Below are 18,726 nucleotides of genomic sequence, written 5' to 3' on the forward strand. Positions count from 1 at the left end.
CTAGTTTTTTTTTTTGTATTTTTCATAGAGACGGAGTTTCACTGTGTTAGCCGAGATGGTCTCAATCTCCTGACCGCATGATCTGCCCGCCTTGGCCTCCCAAAGTGCTGGGATTACAGGCGTGAGCCACTGCGCCCGGACCAATATCACTATTTCTATCCCCTTTTACATTTTTCATTCTGACTTTCTAGTAAAAAAAACCATGAGGGCTGGGCGGGGTGGCTCAGGCCTGTAATCCCAGCACTTTGGGAGGCCAAGGCAGGTGGATCACCTGAGGTCAGGAGTTCCAGACCAGCCTGACCAACATGGTGAATCCCTGTTTCTATTAAAAATACAAAAATTAGCTGGGCGTGGTGGGGGCACCTGTAATCCCAGCTACTTGGGAGGCTGAATCAGGAGAATCACTTGAACCCGAGAGGAGGAGATTGCAGTAAGCCAAGACTGGGCCACTACGCTCCAGCCTCGGCAACAAGAGTGAAACTCCCTCTTAAAAAAAAAAAAGAGACTTAATTTAGACAAATATTTCAAGAAGTTTCCCATTGTTTCTATTCATGTCACTTATGTAGAAAGTAATGTTCTTTTCTTATCAATAAAAGGCAGCTTTTTTAAAGCTGATGTTTCTCAAATAGAGGCTATTGAGATTTTATTTGAGTTCATAAACCTTTCTAGAAAAAGCGTGTACCTGGGTTGACCACTACTGGCAGCTTTTTCAAACCATTGTTTTCTTTTGTCTGAAGTAAAAATCCTCTGGTGTGAAAGCTGCCGTTCCTTTGTGAGGCCTGCCCATCACTCCCATCTATATTTTTCTCCACAGCTGTTCCCAGAAGCTTCCTCAGACTGACTTCCTCCTTTCCCAGGGCTGTTCCAGGGCCTAATTTTCCACTCCCTCCCAGCCACCCTTCAAAATCGGATATTGTTGTCGAAGTGTCCAGGAACTCTTCAGCTCTCAGGTCTTTGAGAACTCGGCTTGTAAGCTGCACCCTGCCTGTGGAACTGCCCGTCCTGGCTCAGCCGAGGGCAGTGTCTGAAGGATGGGGGAGGGGGTAGCATTTGCAGAGGCTGAGAATGCTGTGTTAGCAGTTTCCACCGGTGTCTTCCCAACAGCCTCTCGGAGCCTCCTGGGAACTCTTGATCTCTTTGGCCCTGAGTTTGAGAACCACAGATTTATTTAGGCTGTTGATTTTTAACTTTCTCAAGGCTCAGCTCATTATTTATTTATTTATTCCCAAAGGGGAAGCTTCTGCCCCGGTGGATCCTTCCCATTTGCCTGTGTTTGGTCAGGTTAAGAACCTAGAAAAAGGAAAATGTTCTTTTCGTTGTTCCCAGGGAAGGTGGGCATAGCTCTGGGTTTCACTTTAGCCCACCTGATGTTCTGCCTTTTAGACAGCTGATCTAGCCTCACAGATGCGCTTCTCCAGAAGTGGCCGGATCTCTGGTCCTCCTGCCTCCGCAGCACTGGGGTCAGCCGCCTGTTGTTGATGCTGGGTTAAGCATTGAGCCAGTAGTTGCCTGTCATTGTTGGCTCAGCATGCAGTCGTAGAGCAGAGGACATGGGAAAAAGTCAATGACAAAAACACCATGCTTCTGACTTTAGGGAAGCTCAGAGGCATTAGTGACCTCCTACTAGAGTTTTTTCCTGAAACTCTTCTTTCTGGAATTAGCTTCTTCTCCCCTCCCATTTTCGCAGAGAGTGCAGCTTCCTTTCATCTGGGAGCCAGAGTCCTCCCTGTCCTCGCCCTGCATCTAGGTCTCCTGGTCCTTCCTTCACAGTGTGTTCCTGGCCACCTCCCACATCATCCCACGTGTTCTTTTTTGTTTTTTTTTTTTGAGATGGTCTCGCTTTGTTGCCCAGACTGGAATGCAGTGGTGTGATCATGGCTCACTGATGCCTTGAACTCCTGGATTCAAGCAATCCTTCTGCCTCTGTCTCCTTAGTAGCTGGGACTACAGGTGTGTGCCACCCGACTCAGCTAATTTTTAAAAATTTTTCTGTAGAGACGGGCCCTCACTCTGTTATCCAGACTGGTCTGAAACTCCTGGCCTCAAGCCATCCACCTGCCTCAGCCTCCCAAAGTATTGGAATTACAGGCATGAGCCACCCACCATCTGGCTATCACTCCCCTTTCTGCCAGTGAGTGCCAAGGACATTTTTCTTTAACAAATCAAAATGAGCAATTGCAGTTGTTTCTTGAATCCTCTAACACTGGCTTAGTCCCCTTTGTCCCGCTCCTTTGCAGTCACCCACTTGAGGCAGACCTGTCTTCTCACCATCTGGTACATGTGCTGGTCTCCACCAGTCCATGCACCTTTGCTCATGCTGGTTTTTCATCCCTGGAATGCCTCCTTGTTTCCCACATGCTCAGCTCAGGGCCATCACCACCGCACCTGGAACCTGCTGGGCAGGTAACTTCAATGTCAGTAGAAAGACCCCATGGTGTCTGGCATCTGTGCTTCATACTTAATGTCTTTCCTCCCCCTTCCCCAGTCCTCTGTCAGTACCTAATACCATAGTATCCCTTTGAGACTATGGTTCATTACTTAAATGCTAGAGCATCCTGGTGTATGGATATTTTTTATTGGGAAGACTTGAAGCAGCAGTCACCCACTCAACAACTATTTGAGCGTCTACGCTGAGCCAGGTGCTATTTCAGGCCCTGGTGATCCTGCAGAGGAAAAGGAGCCCCTGAGTTCCTGCTCCCCTGAGCTCGTGTCTGGCAGGCTGCCTGGAGAATCGGCAGTGTGTGGACTGTTGTCTTTTGCTCTTATAGTCCAGTAGTCTTTTCTTTAACTGATTTTCTTTGCCTTAAACAAGACAAAAGCCTCCATTTATAAGAAAGACGTCAGGGGTACCAAAATGAAGTGTGCATCTAGAAGTCCTCATGTGGAAGAGGTGGATTTTTCCAGCTATCTTTTTTTTTCTTTTTTTATTTGAGACGGTGTCTCGCCCTGTTGCCCGGGCTGGAGTGCAGGGGCACAATCTTGGCTCACTGCAGCCTCTCTCTCCCAGGTTCAAGCGATTCTCATTCCTCAGCCTCCAGAGTAGCTGGGACTACAGGTACGTGCCACCACACCCAGCTAATTTTCGTATTTTTAATAGAGATGGGTTTTCACTCTGTTGGCCAGGCTGGTCTCAAACTCCTGACCTCAAATGATCCGCCCGCCTCAGCTTCCCAAAGAACTGGGATTACAGGTGTGAGCCGCAGTGCCCAGCCTCCAGCTATCTTAGTAACAGATGTTTTAGGTACCTGAGTCCTCCTCTCAGTCTGAGCCCTTGCAGCAAGGGCTCTGTGATGACGGTCTCACGGGTCTGACAGGTGCTCAGTATTTTCTGTGTTAGCAAAAATAAAATTGACATATTGGTCAGAATCTGGTGGTCCTCCCTGTGAATGGACTCCTTGGGCTTTGGTGTGCTGAACCCTCGGAGCAATGTGTTTGGGTCCCAGAGCCAGATTGGATCGTCTCAGTTTGGGGAGGTGTCCACTGCAGGTCTGGTCACGTGGCGGGGGAAGGCACACACACGATGAACTCCAGGCCTGGCTCTCGGGGCCTGTCCGCTCTGTGGTGCGGTGATGAGAGGGGGTGTCAAGTTGTCTGGGGCCTGGATGACGAAATCTGTGTCCCACACATACACTCGATTTTTAACTCACATTTATTTTGCAACTTTTGTGAAGCATTCATTGGACACTGAGTACTGGATATCATCTATAAAGCCACTTTTCTTCTTGAGTTACATGTTTAAAGAAATGTGGCTTAATGAGTTATATAGATGTACAACTGAAAAAAATGCTTTCTCAAACCATTACCAGTCCAGGCACCGGTGGCTTATGCCTGTAATCCCAGCGCAGGAGGAGCGTAGGAGTCTGAGGCCAGCCTGGGCTATATAGTAAGGCCCTGTCTCTACAATGATAATAATAATATAATAATAATAATTACCAGATGGATTCATGTAGAAATTGAGTCACACCATGGCGTCTGAGTACCTTGTCATCTGATGTTAGCTTAACTTTAGTTTTTAAAAAGTAGTAATAAGTTATATTTGTTGAACGGTGGTTTTTATGTGTCAGTCATGTTGTAAGTAATTTGCACCATGTGTGGTATGTGGGTGCCTAATCAATGAGAATGTGCTTGTTTCTATGTGGATTTTTAATTTTTCATGATGAGAAATTTCCAAATGTAAGAATCCTGAATCCTGGTGTGCCTGTCCCTGGGCACCAGCAGTTACTCGCCTCACTCCCTTCCCTGATCTCTGGGCTTCCTATCAGATTATTCAGATTCCAGGTAGATAGATAATTATTTGTAACCAAAATTTAGTTTTTAAAATTTAACTCCAGATTGACTTTGTTTGAACTTAATTATTTTTCCTCTGACTTGCTTATTTTTTTCAGTTGTCGTTGTAGCACCTTGATATATTCTTTCTTATCTCCTTTTGGTTTTTAAACATTATTTATGAATTTATGCCTTAAATTAAATTGTCTACAGCTTCTGCTGTAGACAAAGCAGCTGTTTGTTTCATGCATCCTTTCAAGTGAAGAATAATCAGCTAATTACAACTGTTTGAAAATTAGCTTCCTTTCTGTTTGTTTGTTTTTCCTTCCTGCCCTGGGAACCTGGCTGGCATCACTGGGCATACCACACCTCCCAGCGTGGTGAGCTTGGGAGCTACCTTGATTCACTTGGATTCTTTTAATGTGAATTGGTGTTTTTGTGCACTAAACAGGCTCATTATTTTCTCATCTGTAAATGAGAAACTTGGAATAGCTGGTCATCAAAAAGTTCCTTTTTGATTTTGCGGTTACCAAAACCAAAACAAAGCACCACCACCACCAAAAAACCAGTGCGAGGGATAATTGTTGACCGTCAGTTGCTTAGGGAGTTAATGACTTCCACCTGGGAAATAATTTGAAAACATGTCCCCATTGTATTTTGGTTTGGCCCAATTTGATGTGGCCTGGAGCATGTCCCTTACTGCAGGCCACCTCTGGGGGTAAGTGGGTGCAGAGCAGGCCATGCCTGGCTGGGGACCTCCCCTGGGAATCTCAGTGCTCTGCCCTGCCATTTGCTCCCACTTCCTGTACATTGCTACAGTGTCCTGGGTGGGGACACCCCAACTTCCATCCCAGCGAGAGAAACCATACATCCTGGATTTTCTGTAACATTCAGTTTCTTACCTTTTGCCTTTCATTTCTATAAGTCCTCCAAATATCTTAACATTTCAACATCTTCTGGAAGCAGCCAAAGCAGGTTTGGGGGAGGGAGTTCAGAACCCCTGTCCCCGTGCATATACCAGGTGGGCCCATTTGACTGGGGCAGGGTGGCCGCCCTCCAGGGTGTGCAGTCACCCAGCTGTGGTTGGGGGCTGCTTCCTGTGCCATGCCATCTGCTGGCTACCCACCCGTGGAGGGCTCCTGCATGCTGACTGCCTTGGGTTGTCCCCTGGCCCTGCAGGGGACCTCTGTGACATTTTGAACATAATCAGAAAAAGGAACTTGTGGATTTTCTTTTAGGGTTAGCTGGTGAGCAGATGATGCCAGCTAGCAAGCCACCTTCCTCCTCCAGCTGGCCTGGCTGGTTTTAGCTCAGCCATCCCAGCAGGGCTGGACTCAGTCCAGGCTCTGGGCTCTGGGCTCCTGGCTCCCAACTCCTGGCTGCAAGGCTCTTCAGCAGTCAGACCACACGTGACTATTTGAGGCTACCATAACCCTCTGGTTTCTTCTGGTAGTCACTACTGCTGACCTCACTTTTCAGATAACCTCTGCTCTACTCTGGCCTTGGGGTTCTCCCTAACCCCTTAGAGCCTCTCTCAGTAAATGGAAACCTCCTAGGGGTTTCATATAGGCAGAATCTAGTATGAGGAATGGCTTCCCAAGAGTGTGAAGGGCTGGACAGCCAAATGCACCTTCCCCAGAGATCAGAGACTAAGAAAGCTGCCGCCGTCCCTAGGTCTGAAGGGCAAAATAAGGACTTGAGAGTTCCCAGAGCCCGAGAGCAGGTGCTCTCCCCGCTGCTGCTGCGGCCACCGAGCGGGAATTCTGAGCCCAGAGCCCTGCGGCTGTCACTGGGCACTCCACCGATGCAGCGAGAACCTTCTACTCTTGTCACTGCTGCTTTAGGAACCTGCTGTCCCCATAGCCACGAGCAGGGGTGTGGCGGAGGGCAATGCTTTGCCCTTCCTCCTGCCTTTTAATGTTGCACCTGGTTCTGTCTTTGACAGAACTTAACCAGAATCAGGCTGGCCAGTGTAGCTTTTGGGTACAGAGGAGGGCTGGGGCGGTCCTCACACCAGGAGGCTACATCTTACACACAGACTCCTGAGAGTGCAGGTGGAATGAAGTGACCCGGTGCCCACCACCTGGCGCGGCGTGGGTGGAGAGTGGTAGGTGCTGTGCATTTTCTCTATGGATCAATGGAAATGGGGTATTGATAATGTGCTAATCATGCAGATTATACCCGCACACCAAAATGGAAAAACATAAAACAAAGGAAAAGTTTAACATAACCTGCTTTGGCCAGTGGAAATGAAATATAAAAGACTCAGTTGCAGCTGTTCTCCGGGTAATAGTCTGTGGACACCCATGTGCACAATTCCTATCAAGGTCCTGCGCAGAGCCACTGAGGACACTATGGCTCTCTGGTGCGTATGTTGTAGGTGGAGAGGGAGACCACTTGAAGCCTTGGTAGGAACCGTTTGCTCCTGTCAAGCAGGAAACGAACACGTGCATCTTGAAAATGCTGAGCTCCCTTTGCAGTTCTGTGCTCATTTTGAAGAGAGGATCGGCACTGGGGTGACAGCTCGCAGGATTCCAGCAGCAGCACCTTGGTTTCACCTAGCAGTTCAGCCTTTGCCTCTTCTTGTCGTGGAAAGTTCTTTTGTTTGAGACCTGAACTTTGTGAGTTTCTCCTAGCTCCCTTAGTTGCACCTGCCTTTTCTCCTCACCTTCTTCAGCTTGTGCTTGGAGGAGCTGCCAAGGTGGCAGTAACAGAAACCCCATTGAGCTCTGTGAAGTGAGAGAAATTTGTCCTAAGGACAAGGTGTCTTGTGAAGGAGATGTTGGCAAGCCTCTGGGACTGGGTCCAGGGCTTAGAGGGGAATTGGGGACCTAGAGATCCCCCTGCCTCTCAGCTGTATCCCTGTGCACATGACAGACTGGCCGTCCCTATCCCAGCGCATGTGGTGGTGACCTTTGCCAACCTCCTGGAGGCATGTGTCTCCAGCAGAGGCTGGAAACTTCGGGATCTGTTCTGTGTTCTAGCCTTCAGGAAAGAGCTGTTTTGGCCCAGTCTGGTCAGCTGCCCACTCTGACCACATCCTCTGTGGCGTGGGAGGTGGTGGTGTATAAGAACACACCTGCCCTTACGACCATGTGCACGGAGACCAGGGAAGGCCAGTGATGGCAGAGGGAGGAAGCCCTTGGTTCTGGGCAGCCTCTCCATGGGGATTTGCCCGCAGAGTGAACTCTCACAGAGTAATGCAGGATGCTGGTGGCTGCATGAACCAAAGGTGCCCCTATCAGCTGGAGTTTCTGCATGTTTCTCCTTAGACTGGGAAATCATCCCCTTGTTACTGCACTGGTTATGTGTATCAGTGGAGATAATGGTTATTTTTATTTTCTTTCATTTCTTACTATTTTTTTAGAGACAGGATCTCTCTCTCTTGCCGAGGCTGGAGTGCAGGGGTGTGATCATAGCTCACTGCAGCCTCAAACTTCTGGGTTCCAGTGAACCCAGCTGCCTCAGCTTCCCAAGTAGCTAGGACTATAGGCACATACCACTATACCTGGCTAATTGAGATAATGGTTATTATTTTTTAAAAAGAGCTTTAAGAACATGCTTTAAGCGTATCTTTCTTAAACTTGGAAATTCAATATTTAAATATTAAAACCAAGAAACAATTGAGAATAATTTTCATTAATAATCCATCATAAGGCTGGGCATAGTGGCTCACACCTGTAATCCCAGCGCTTTGGGAGGCTGAGGCAGGTGGATCACTTGAGGTCATGAGTTCGTGGCCAGCCTGGCCAACGTGGTGAAACCCCGTCTCTACTAAAAATACAAAAATTAGCTGGGCATGGTGGTGCATGCCTGTAGTCCTAGCTACTCTGGAGGCTGAGGCGTGAGAATCGCTTGAACCTGGGAGAAAGAGGTTGCAGTGAGCTGAGACTGTGCCACTGCACTCCAGCCTGGGCAACAGGGTGAGACTCCATCTCAAAAAAAAGAAAAAAGAATCCATCATAAAATGTGTTTGTTAAAATCACTCCTGAAGAAAATGGAAAACACCCAGACTTGGGGCTTTTAATCTTTTCTTATTAACTAAAGGGGATACTTTAAGTTGATTGCCATGTGACTATTATATATAGAGCTTCAATCTGTCTGAATACGGCTGCGTCTCTGCCACCTACCAAGTGGTGGGTGGCTGCGTCCAGCTGAACTTGGCTTCCTGGAGCTGGGTGCAGCCTCCTGGCTGGAGACCTGAAAAGGACTGCCCATTCTTTGTGCTTTACACTTGACTTTGTGGGCAGATGGAAGAGAGAGCTGTTCTCCGCCCACGGGACATATGCAAGTGGAGGAGAGGAGGAAAGAGCTTTGATTTTTTTTCCACTAATCAGCTTTTGAATTGAGCCTCTTGGTCATACCATGATTTAAAATGCACACTCACATACATATACATAGTAATTCCCTAGCAGAAATGTAGCTTTGTAGAGTCCTCATGTTCTGTATAATGGATTAATTCCCTTAATTATAGGAAGGAGGAACTGATATGGGGAAAACAGCCTGGATACCATAGCCTATGAGATCCACCATCACCCTCTCCTTCAGGATAGCGTGTATCCACAAACTTCACAGCTCAGCAAATTTTCAAGACCTCCTGTTTGTTCTTCCTTGGGTTATTTAATTCAATTCCACTCTTTTAATAAACTACTCTAATTTCTGTTTTTCCAGTTTTGCCTTTGCCTTATTCAATGGCATTATTTTAACTGAGCATATTTTGGACGCACTAGAAATGAAGCATATTTCCTTTGTTTTAAAATTTCTGGTTGCAAGATTAATCAAGAATAATAAATATTTATTGTAGAATATTTGGAAGGTTTTTAAAGTGAAATTTCTATTAATAAAACTGTTGCTTCTCAGCATCTGGATTAAGTTGGGGCTTGATAGTCATAAATATTTAGATGTCTGTCACATTTATTTCTACAATATGGGGTGTGTGTGTGTGTGTGTGTGTATATATATATATATAAAGAAAGCTGCCGCCGTCCCTAGGTCTGAAGGGCAAAATGAGGACTTGAGAGTTCCCAGAGCCTGAGAGCAGGTGCTGTCCCCACTGCTGCTGCCACTGAGCGGGAATTCTGAGCCCATGGCCCTGCGGCTGTCACTGGGCACGATGCAGCGGAAATCTTCTAGTCTTGTCGCTGCTGCTTTAGGAACCTGCTGTCCCCATAGCCACGAGCAGGGGTGTTGTGTGTATATATATATATACATACACATTCATGTAAAGGACACACACACACATACTCTCTCTGGCTCTCTCATTTTCATTTGGTATCTGGATTAAAATTCTAACGTTCATCCTCAAATCCTGCTTCTCTCTCATGTTCTGTGTCACATCCATATAGATGTCGAATAAAGTGATAAACACATTTTTGTCATCTATACCTGGGCACTATTGAGAGTGGGAGGGGTGCTGTTTGTAATAACGCTGAAACATCAGTCACCAATCAGAGCCCCTGGTCGCTGATGTGGTCTGAATGTGTCTCTCATATGTTGAGATCCTACCCCCCAAGGTGGTGGTATTTGGAGGTCGGGCCTTTGGGAGATGATTAGGTCATAAGAGGGGAGGGCTTGCAAATGGGATGAATGTCCTTATGGAAGACACCTCAGAGGGCCCCCTCGCCCGTTCAGCTTGTGAGGACACAGCAAGAAGCCGCCGTGTAGGAACCAGGAAGGAGGCCCTTACTGGACACTGAATTTCCTGGTACCTTGATCTTGGATTTCCAGCCTCCAGAACTGTGGGAAATAGCTTCCTTTGTTTATAAGCCACCAGTCTGTGGTATTTTGTTACAGCCAGCCAAACAGACTACCACAGTCACCCAGCCTTGAGTAACTGACCCTCTCTTTTCTCATTTTGCAAATCTGGATTTTGTCCCTCACCTGGTCATGGTCTTCCTATCTTCTTTGTTTCCAGACTTTTCTCCCTCCCACCCACCTATTCCATTGCTACTGAGGTTGGCTTTCAGAGATACAGATCTAATTGTTTTACTTCTCTTCTTATGAACCTTTAGCTCCCCATTTCCTGGAGGCACCTTTATGTTGTCAGTGCACCTTTAAAATCTGATCTTTGCTCCACCTTCTACTGTTCAACCCTTGTGAATTTTATGAACACGATTACCCTAGGTATTCCCAAGGGAGCCGTGCACTTTTACACCTCTGTGCCTTTGCAGATCCTGTTGCTGACACAGGGGCAGCCTTCTCCCATCTCCGCCTCCACCTCTACCACTCACCCCTTCCCACACTGCAAGACTTGACTAAATGCCATCTCCCTTTTGAAGCCTTCAGGATTCTCCCAGCCAGAACTAGTGACTCGCCTTGGCCTTCTAGTCCACGTGCGTCTGTTTCTTAATATGCCTGCATTCATTCCTGAAAGGCAGTACAGCCTAGCAGTTAAGATCTGGTTTGCTGGCATGAATCATGGCCTGCCATTGCCATAGTGTGGCTTTGGGCTGGCAAAGGTCTCTGTGCGTGAGTTTTATTATCTGAAAAATGGGGACAATGGCGGTCTTGTGAGATAGTTGTTAGGTTTATAATAAAGAGTGGTGCATGGAAAGTACAGAGCCTGTGGCTTGGCAAGTGATAATCCTGCAGTTTATATTGTCTGTGACAGAGCTGTCACCTCTCTGCAGTACGATAATTTGTAGACATGTCTGTTTCTCCAGTTGGAATGACTCTGTGATAAGGACTCTGGCCACGTAGTGGGGCTCATTTAGGCATTTGCTGAATGAACTGGTATATGTACGTATATAATCTTCCCTCTTTATTTCTTGCCGTAAATGCTTTTAACTGCAACAGGTACCTACAGCTGTCAGTTTCTTGACTATGAAGTTGAGGATGTCCGTATACCTAAAAACCTGAGGCCCATAAGATCCCTCCAGCTGAGGGAGGAGCTCCAAGACAAAGACCTGGTTTCCCAGGTTTGAGGTCCATGCTTTCCTTACTCCGTTCTTGGTATGACTGCGGGAAGTTGCTTTTGGGCTTCCGTGAGAGTGGGAGTCTGTCACCGATAATCTCTTTCCCCTTTCTTTATAGGAGTAAGAGGACAACCCTTCTGGTCTGGCTTTGGGCAGGCAGGGTGGCCAGGCCCAGGGACTCCTGGTGGCCCTTCCTTCTGATCTAGATGGACGGATTATCATGCACATCCTGCTGACGGCTTCCACCAGCCTACAGGGATTTGTGATCTCTCTTCTCTCTCTGCCGCCAAAACTCTCCCTAAAACTAGTTCCACGCCCTCCACAGCAGGTGTCACGGTTGGGTTGATGACCTTTTGAGAACTTCAGAAGAAACAGTCTATATAATGAACACTCTTTTCTTAACTATTAAAGTGACTTTAAATTCTACACAGAATCTCACTTGAGGAACACTGGCTATGTGAAATGTCTTATGTTTTCATCCTCTCTCTCTTGAATTCCGTGCATAGGTAGTGTCTGGTTTTAGTACTTTTTACTTTGTTAGAGCAGTCTTGTTTTCATGGCTCATTTAGCTCTCCTCATACAATGTCAAATGATAGAACCTGATCATTTCTGAGAGTGAGAGGATCCAGCCCATTGAAATCATTTGACAGAACGGGCTGCAGCTGCCTGTAGAGGCGAAATGGATGTCGGGGAGAGGAGGAGGTTGCAAAGGCTGTTAGGCTTGTGCTCCGCTCTGGTGGCCCCAGCACCTGCCTCTCAGAGCTGGCTTCCAGTGACTAGTACTCACTCACTGTCCCCAACGCTGCCAACTGGAGAGGCGTAGGGGGCAGTTCCTCCAGACACTTGTGCTCACTGGCTTGGTGAGGAGGGTGGCAGCCTCACCTTTATTTCTGGTGTCATAACAAGCCCCATTTGAAGCCACGTCGGTCGACTATCCTTTACAACAGGTAGGCCTTAAGGCCAGGGCCTTTCTGGGTACCTGGGACATAACCGTGGCACGTGATAGATGGGGAAGCTGCCTTAGAATAAGACTTACCGAAGGCCAGAGCCCTGGGAGGTGGTTTACTTTGTCTGCAGCTCTGCTTTGCTTTCTGCCGCAGCAGCTGAGGAAGCCAACTTAACGTTGAATTCTCTTTAAGATGATATGTAATCTTTGGAAGATAGAAAGTAATGGCAGTGGCATGTTCTGCATGCTGTTTGTAGCCTCGCTAGAGCTTGGGTGGGCCCCCATTCCCCTCCTCCCTTGGGGAGCCTCTGAGATTGTCACTAGAGACTTCCCTGTGCTTGAATGAGACATTCAATTGTGCCTGTGTTCTGAGGTAGCACCATGAAGGCCTGCGTGGAACATGGTTTTTATTTAGAGTGAAAACAGCTCGATGCAGCATTGCCTGTCTGAGCCAGCCTTAGCTCTTCATCTTCCCCTGCTTGTGCGAAGCTTCGTACACCACTGAGGCGCGGGGTAATTTGCAGTGTTTGCCACTGTAGGTGCAGTTACTAGGAAGGCAGCCATTTGTGGGGAATAAAGGTGTGTTTTTTCCACCGCGTTCCTCTGAGCATCATAAAATACCTTAGCACGAAGAAACCCTGTAAATATTCTGCGTAATAGCCCTACAGAAATGTATTTAGATTGTATTTTTTTCTCTAATAGGTGAAAAATGATGACCTCCACTCTTTCCAAGAGGGGTAGCCTGTTCCTGAGCGACTTCAGTGCGCGCTTCTCCACAGAGAGGGGGGAAACAAGGGCATTTCTTCCCAGAAAGTGGGGATTGTTTCGCTTCTCCCTTTATAGTACTGCCTGGTAGCAATCGGAAATGTGGATATATTTGGAATTTGCAGGAGAAAATGAAACACCCCTTTCTCTGCAGAAGACAGTGTGCCATTGCCTTTGCAGGTCACTGAGTAAGCAGCAGGACCTGCCTCAGCAGGACGGCAGGTCCCTTCCATGGCACCTGGCTTGCCTCAACACCGTGCGTGGCATTGGCAGTGAGGAAATTCAGTTTCATTCAGGAAAGCATCACTGGGAGCTTTTCTTTTTTGAGAGAGGCTCTCCCTCTATCACCCAGGCTGGAGTGCAGTGGCTTCGTCTCTGCTCACTGCAGCCTCTGCCTCTTGGGCTCAAGTAATCTGCCCACCTCAGCCCCCCAAAATGCTGGGACTGCAGGCATGAGCCACCATGCCCAGCTGTTATTTCTTTTTTTTGAGATGGAGCCTCGCTCTGTTGCCCAAGCTGGAATAGGAAGTTGCCATCCCTTTTCTCACCCCAGTGGCATTTCTGGGGAGCAGTTTTCCCACCTGCTGATTGGACTCCTTGTGGTGGTCATATGGGCTTGGGGTGAACTGGGAGGGGACAGTTTGATTTGCTTACATGTCAAGCTTTTTAAAACAGCCTTTTCGGGCTAGTAAGTATTGATGCTGGTGATATTGCGGTGAAAGGGCATGTTAAATTCAAGATACATTTGTGTTTCCACCATGTGCCAGAAACTGTGCTAGAGTCCACAAAGCAATGACATGTCAGCCTTGCGGAGAGTACAACGTAGAGAGGTATTCAGGTGTTTACAGTGTAGGTGAGCAGAAATGCTGTTTTATCATTTCTATAATAATCACATTTAATTTGAGCACGTCTGTGGTCAGGCAGGCAGTTACAAATGCTTGCCATTAAAGATTCTCATTTAGTCTAGTGGAAACTGTAACACTGTCAAAATCGTCCCTGGAGGAGCACTGTGTCTGTTGAGGTCCATCCCTTCCTCAGCAGCCACTGTTCCAGGACCGTGTTTCCCACACTTCCCATTTCAACGTTCTTAGAATATGCACAAAGGGTACGTCCTCAGATGCTGACAGAATAGGATATACGAGTAAAGTTAGGAACACGCGCATGTACTTAGGCACCCTCCCAATTCGAAATGCTTTCTGAAGCAGTAGTTGGTGTTTTTTGTTGTTTTTTTTTTTTTGTTTTTTTGTTGTTGTTGTTGAGACGGAGCCTCGCTCTGTCACCCAGGCTGGAGTGCAGTGGCGCGATCTCGGCTCACTGCAAGCTCCGCCTCCTGGGTTCACACCATTCTCCTGCCTCAGCCTCCCGAGCAGCTGGGACTACAGGTGCCCGCCACCCCACCCGGCTAATTTTTTGTGATTTTAGTAGAGACAGGGTTTCACTGTGTTAGCCAGGATGGTCTTGATCTTCTGACCTCGTGATCTGCACGTCTCGGCCTCCCAAAGTGCTGGGATTACAGGTGTGACTGGCAGTTGGTTCTTTACAGTGTCACTGGGAGCCGAGGTGGCCATGCTGTTTGTGTCTAAGCTCAAAATGAACCAGAGGACAGTTCCCCCATCCTGGCCAAGGAGGCTAGTGGGAAGCTTCCTGAGATGTCTGTGGACACAGGAAAAAATTGTTGTTGTGTTGTCCTATGGGGAGACATATGAGTGTAATTCCTGCTATTCAGAAGGATAAAGTTAGAGTCCAAAGTGACAGGACCAAAAGACCGCCAATACAAAATCTAATGCCGCCTGCCCAGTTCTCCTCATAACCTGAGCGGACCCACCGACAGGTTTCCCGCTATGAACAGTAAAGGGAAAGGCCCAATCTCCAACAGCACCAATAGAGTGGAAGCCACCGGATTGGCTCTGAGCTGCCTCAACGTCCACTCAGGTGTTCGCAGGTATGTCCAGCCAGGGAGTTAGGGGCAGCCCTGCCGAGGTTGAGTTTGCCTTTGTGCTTTATAAGCCGAAACTTGGGAGAACTCGATCACACCCAAAATGTCATTCTGAGGTCAGCAGGAGGTTGGGCGCAGGACTCTCAGTAAGTGCTGAGTCTGTTTATTTAGCTGTTCTCATTTGATATGCTGAAGAAAATAAATATGATATCTGGTAGCGGTGCAATGCTTTTGGTCCAGATGATGCTCCAGGGAGACCCAAATTATTTAACTTGGGCGACTGGTTCCCCGGGCTTAATACTTTCTGCCTATTTTTTTTGTGTTTTCGTGGACGTGTGTGTGTCCACTCTTTGCCCATCTGTCGATTTTCTCATTTACCTTCTGCCTTATTTGCCTTATTCTCACGTCCCTTCCACCACACATCTCTCTGTCAGTTAATTAATCCATTCATCCAGCCAGCCTTTTATTGATCATCTGTTGTGTCTAGGGCAGCATGATTAGTGTTGTGGACTGAACGATAAATTACAAACAATCCCAGCACCAGGGATGAAAAAAAAATACGTGTACAAATGACTCTGATAACAAATGATGCTTATTTTGAATCTATGTAATAACAGTAGTGATCATTAACTGAGCATGTGCTATGTGCCAGGCCTGGCTCTGAGCACGGACTCGTTCCATCAGCCCTGGGAACAGCCAGTGGGCAGGCTGGGGACAGGATGGGAGTTCGGGAAGGCTGGGAGTGTTGCCTTGGACCTGTCTGGGAAGGTCTTTGCCTTTGGAGACTTGGCTGCCAGCCTTGGTGGTGGCCCTGGCCGCTGCTGGGGTCTTGTGTCTGCTTCTATCTAGGCATGAGATGCTGAGTCGGTTCCTTTAACTCAGACTCATCCACACCTTTTTAAAAGGAGATAATGCTGGCCTTGCACGGTTATGAGACTGAAATTAAACTCCACATAGCTGGCTCAGGGGGAGGCCTGAGAAGCACTGTGTGTGTCCCTTTGGTGGCTATGGCCCGGCCTGACTCTCCTGGGTCCCAGGACAGGGATCCCTGTCTCCATCACTGTCTCTTATTTCTCTGCCTCCTCCAGGCCCAGCTTCTACTCTCTCCTCCCTTCTACCTCCCCGACGCATTGCTTCCTCCTGGGTTTGTTCCCCTCTGCCTCTCTTGGTCCAGTGCCTTCTGCCAGCCCTGCTCCCACCCTGGCCTTAGGCCTTAGGCTGGTTCCTTTACCTCTGCTGCTCAACCCTCCTTTCTAAAGCATGGTGATAACAGCACCGTCCAGACTCGAAGGAGGGGACCTGTGAAACTTCAGCTGGCGTGGCGCCCTCCAGGTGGTCCCTGGCCTCGGTGGCTCTCGGTGAGGGTGAGCATGTGCCCTGGTTTCCTCTCTCCTGCCCTTTGCTGCGACTCCTCTGCTGTCTTGCTCTGCCCGCTGCAGGTGTGGTGGCACTGGGCATCTGCTGTTACTCCCACTGCTCTCACCTTTGACCCTCAGCCCTGAGCACTCAGCTGGGTTTCTCTTTTCTGGGTTGGTTGTCCTCACACTGAAGGAAGCTCAGCTCAGCACCGTGGAAGGGACCAGCCTCGGCTCTGACATGGTCCTATCTGTAGGCTCGGGCTGAGTCTTCCACCTGCAAGTGCAATGGACCGAACTTTTGTGTCCCCCAGGAATTCACATGGTGAAGCTCTAACCCCCAGTGTGACTGTATTTGGAGATGAGTCCTCTGAGGAAGGAGTTAGGGTTGAGTGAGGGTAGGGCCCACATAATGGAATTCCTGCCCTTCTGAAAAGAGACAGCAAAGAACTCTGTCCGCCACCTGAGGACATAGCGAGAAGGCAGCCGTTGGCAAGCCAGAGAGTAGCCCCCATCAGACTCTGCTGGCACTCGGATCCTGGACTTGCAGCCTCCAGAGCTGCGAGAAACGAATGCCTGCTGTTGAAGCCCCCAGCCTGCGGTCTTTTGTTAGGGCTGCCTGAGCTGCCTCAGTCCCTCCCTGCAGTGGAGACTGCACCTCATGGGAGTCGGGGTGCACTGGTGACCACTGCACCTTCCCCATAGGAGCATCTCCACTAGCCATGTTCCTTCTTGCTGGAAACAAGGCCCATCTTTTCTTGATGACAGCGAGGGAGTGGGTGGATGGGAAGATTACGGTCATAACTGTTTTGCTTTAATTTTGGGCTGCATCCGTGTTATAAGATGATCTCATTCTGTTAGAAACACGTGCGTATACCCGCCAACTTGTAGATCCCTGGCCCATTGGCAGAACCGAGTAGACCTGGGCTTCCTGCCTTCCTGGGCTCATGCGCCACCAGCCAAGGACAAATCCGAGTTGGGATGTGCCTCCTTCCAAGGTTGGATGTGCTTGGATCCATTTTGGATGAGGGTACTAGCTTTGAAAAAGCTTCTCAATTTGACTTTCTTTTCACTTCCGTTAAGTGTAGGGGATTAGAAGTGAGAGTTGGGGAGGAAGGAGGCCAATTCTAGATAACTTTTTTCATCAGTTATGTGAATTGGAGAGAACAGTTAGAAAACCTAGGTACTATTGCTGTCTTTCACTTAAAGGATTTTTGTGCCCTCGAAACTTCTACACCCATAAAATGCATTTTCACGAAGTTTAAAGCCATTGCTTAAAATTAGGTTAAAAGGAGAAGGAAATCCTTTTCTCCATTTCTATCAATGCCATTTAGATGATGACGTTTCAGTCTTTTTTCCGTGCTTAGGTTTCCTTTTTCCTCTGGTTTGTATATTTGTAATCATACTCTATCCAAATGAATTTTTCTCATTAATAGGGATTCTGAAACTATTGTTATCTCCATCTCTCTTGATCAAGTAATACAAGCAATGTATGTTTTTGATATTTAATGTATCTATAGTTGTACTATATTATTATTACAATTTTTTTTTTTTTTTTTTGAGACGAAGTTTCACTCTTGTTGTCCAGGCTGGAGTGCAGTGGCATGATCTTGGCTCACCGCAACCTCTGCCTCCCAGGTTCAAGCGATTCTCCTGCCTCAGCCTCCTGAATAGCTGGGATTACAGGCATGTGCCACCACACCCGGCTAATTTTTGTATTATTAGTAGAGATGGGGTTCCACCATGTTGGTCAGGCTGGTCTCGAACTCCTGACCTTGTGATCCACCTGCCTCAGCCTCCCAAAGTGCTGGAATTACAGGTGTGAGCCACTGCGCCCAGCCTATTAATACAATTATTATACTGTATATTACTTATATATAGATTATATAAGACACTTCTGTTGGCCAGTGCAGAACTTTCTAACTGCTAAATGCCTTCGCCTCGAGTTTTCTATTTTTTGTTTGTTTTCTTTCAATATGCTTTATCCATAGAATGCATAATTTTTTGTTTTCCTTCCTTTGTTTTCTTCATTCTTATGTAGCTTAAATCGGTTACAAACAAGCCACTGTAATCCAATACTCTGTACTTTAAGACAAAAGCTATCTGTGTTAATTCTGTTGTGTTTCCACAGAGGGTGACTAGTCAGGGCGGCGGATCTCTTATCTGCCGGTTTGGGTTTCTAAAAATGTATTCTGGCTGCATTCAACTTTTTAGAATTCTAAACTGATATAGACAAATTGTTATTTAAAACATGGTATGACTGTGAACGATTTAATGCACACTTCTCTGCCAATCTCCCCCTCCCCTGATGCCTGCAGCCTTACTTCTGCTCAGAGGGTTCCAGCGCCCAAGCGGGCCCCACTCACCTTCCTCTGCTGAGGGCCTGGGACCCTCGGCTCCCATAGCCGGTGTGAGAGGCCAGGTTTGCAGTTATATATGTGGCACTTCACAACTTTTTTTTTTTTTTTGAGATGGAGTCTTGCTCTGTGGCCCAGGCTGGAGTGCAGTGGCCGGATCTCAGCTCACTGCAAGCTCCGCCTCCCG

This window comes from Colobus angolensis, unplaced genomic scaffold (genome assembly GCF_000951035.1).
Source record: "Colobus angolensis palliatus isolate OR3802 unplaced genomic scaffold, Cang.pa_1.0 Scaffold42, whole genome shotgun sequence".
NCBI classification, from domain to species: domain Eukaryota; kingdom Metazoa; phylum Chordata; class Mammalia; order Primates; family Cercopithecidae; genus Colobus; species Colobus angolensis.